The sequence below is a fragment of the Triticum urartu genome, chromosome 2A (assembly GCF_056163025.1).
Source record: "Triticum urartu cultivar PI428250 chromosome 2A, HENAU_Tu73, whole genome shotgun sequence".
In the NCBI taxonomy this organism is placed as follows: Eukaryota; Viridiplantae; Streptophyta; class Magnoliopsida; order Poales; family Poaceae; genus Triticum; species Triticum urartu.
This window is the reverse complement of record NC_141874.1, coordinates 20,655,028-20,658,046: the sequence shown is the minus strand read 5'-3', so window position 1 is coordinate 20,658,046 and position 3,019 is coordinate 20,655,028. Positions and strand designations below refer to the sequence as shown.

General features: G+C 52.3%; 1 pseudogene; it reads left to right on the top strand.

The window, feature by feature from the left end:
- The first annotated feature begins 1,685 nt into the window (after window positions 1-1,685).
- On the top strand, window positions 1,686-2,733 carry LOC147983008 (uncharacterized; annotated as a pseudogene).
- The last annotated feature ends 286 nt before the right edge of the window (window positions 2,734-3,019 follow it).

The window sequence follows — 3,019 nt, the reverse complement described above, 5'->3', positions numbered from 1 at the left end:
TATCCATTCTTTTTTCTATCGGAGAGATAAAAGAACGCAACCAAGCCCGGAACTATGCCGTGGAAATGTCTGTGAAGAGGAGTTGCAGCGCGCAAACATACTGGAAAATCACTTGTTTGTAAAAAAAATTGCGGGCTCCTGCATAGTTGGGGCCGAATCTGCTATATCCACCTGCCGTCGCTGCTCGAGCTGCTGCCGCGCAAGGAGGCATTGCTGCGAGAGACGCGAGCACTGGCCGCTGGCCGTAGCCGAGCCTGGAGAGGCGATGGCGTGTGGGCGGTGGTTTCGTGGTGGTTCGGCAGCGAGTGGCGGAGCTGTGACCTCCCTGCCCATGGCAGATCTTGCACGAGAGCTCGACCGGGACAAATGTCCCAATTGCAGTTTGTATTGAGTCCAGGGGGCTTTATTTTGTTCTGTCAACAATTTACGGGGATTTGTTCTGCTCTCGCACATATCGCAGCCTAAAAACTCCTAAAAGACATCCTAGAAACTCCTAGAAGACATTTTGCGGTATATTTTATAGGACAGGGATATACCGGATTTGCAAGAGATGCTCCAACCAGTAGCAGATTCGGCGGACGGGGGCTAGGCTATGGCGGCGAAAAGCAGAGGAAAGCGACGAGGGGTAGCAAATTACTATAATTTTCATTGGCAGCCAAAGAAAAAGATTGGTGTGCAACAAAATAAATGGATGGTGTCCAGCCTCAAGCACAAGTAGAGAAGTATGAAACCGACAAAGGAGTTTCATGTGTGCAATGGTATGCCAGTTTCACCCAACTCTTGACGGCACCACCTTGTGATGATGTTGATTTGCTCTAGCATGGAAATTCGTTAGATACTCCCTTCGTTCCGAATTACTTGTCTTGGATTTGTCTAGATACGGATGTATCTAGACTCATTTTAGTGCTAGATACTTCCGTATCTAGACAAATCTAAGACAAGTAATTCAGAACGGAGGGAGTAGTATTTTGGGAATGAACATATTTGTTAGACTTGTAATATAAGTCATGTACCCTTTTGTATTTATCCCGTTGTATAAGGAGTTTCCTGCATATGTTCCACACCTGTACGTGTATATATATCGGCCTATGACCTCGTAGGAATACAAGTTGCTTATTCCTAACATGGTATTAGAGCTAGGTCAATTTTTTACACGCCGCAACTCGTGCGATTGATCATCCCGTGGCGCCATGGCTGCTTCTCTCTCCGCCGCCGGTTCCCCACGTCTGCTCCCGCTGCTGGTCCTCACGACCGCTCCACTCTTTCCTTGCTCGAAGACCGTCGATAGGAAGCCGGTCTCCTCTTTGCTCGACGTGAAGCCACCGGGAATCGACGCTGCCCGCCCGCCCGCTTCTTGCCCGACTTCTACTCGAGCTCGGATCGAAGCCCCCGCCCGTTCTGCTCGGATCGAAGCCCCCGCCCGTCGTCTGCTCCAACTCGCCGTCCGCTCGGATCGGCCCGCCCTTTTATCTCCCGACTGGATCGGCCTGCCCCGCCCTGTCTTCCGTTCCGTCCTTGCCAGATTCCGCCGCCGTTCTCCGTCGTCCTCGGCGGATCTCGCGGCCAACTGCCGTTTTCTGCCTGCTGCTGACTCTCCTGGGTCCTTGATCTCGCCCCTGACTGCTGTTGCGGTTCTCGTCCAGACCCTCTGCTGTTTCCCTTCCGTTGACAAAAAACCAGGTGCGATGTCTCTGTCCTCAGGCTATGTTGTTGTCCCTCGCTGTCCGGTGATCTTCGATGGTACTAACTACACCGAGTTTACTGGCTTCATGCGCATTCACATGCGTGGCATCCGTCTCTGGGGTGTTCTTTCCGGCGAGGTCTGCTGTCTACCACGTCCGGTTCCTCCGGTGGCCCCTACTCCGTTGACTCCACCGGTTCTTCCTACGGATGCTAATCAGGCCGCCAAGGATGCGGCTAAGCTTGCTGATGAGGCTGCTGATCGTGCTTATGATGAGAGGGTTTTGACTTATGAGGCGGCTCTTCAGACGTATCATGGTGCTCTGCCTGTTTACACCCAATGGCTTGATGATGATGCTCGTGCTGCAGCTGTTCTCACTGCTAGTGTTCTGCCTCAGTTTGCTTCTGAGTTTCTGGATCTTCCTACTATCTTTGAGATGTGGACCCGTCTTCGCCAGCGCTATGAGCCCTCTGGTGATGCCTTATACCTTTCTGTGGTCCGTCAGGAGCATGCTCTTCAGCAGGGTGACTCTACTGTTGATGACTTCTATGCACAGAGTTCTGCTATCTGGCGCCAGCTTGATTCTCTCCGCAGTGCTGGTTGTCGTACTTGCCCCTGTTGCCAGGCTGTCTAGGCCAATCTGGAGTTTCATCGCGTCTACGAGTTCCTGTCTCGGCTCCGTAAGGAGTTTGAGCCCCGGCGCGCTCAGTTGTTTGCTCATGGCCGTATTTCTCTCATGGAGGCGCTTTCTGAGATTCGTGCTGAGGAGACTCGCTTACGTGGTGCTGCTTTGCTGGAGGTTCCCTCTGTGCTCGCTACTCGGCCTCCTTCCATGCCACCTGCTACACCGACCCCTTCTCGCTCGAGTGCTCCGCCGCTCTTGCCCACTCCTTCTGGAGGCTCAGGTCGCCCCCGTCCACATTGCGACTACTGCAACAATGATGGTCATATTGAGTCCCAGTGCTACATAAAGAGGAAACACCTGCGCAAGGCACGATCATCATCTTCAGGGACTTCGTCATCTACCTCGTCAGCTTCAGCCATTGCTTTGATTGAGCAGGATATTCTGAGACTTAAGCATCTGCTCGCGGCTTTAGGTTCTTCCTCGACGGGTACTGCTGGTTCTGTGACTGATGCTTCTCGCACTGAGCAACCACCCTCTACACAGTCAAGTACATCCCCATGGGTTTTGGACTCTGGAGCTTCTTTTCATATGTCTTCTCATTCTTCCACTTTGTCCTCTCTTCGATCGCTGGATTCTCCTGTCCATGTTCTCACTGCTGATGGTACTCCACTTTCTGTTGTTAGTAGAGGCAATCTTACCACTCCTTCTTATTC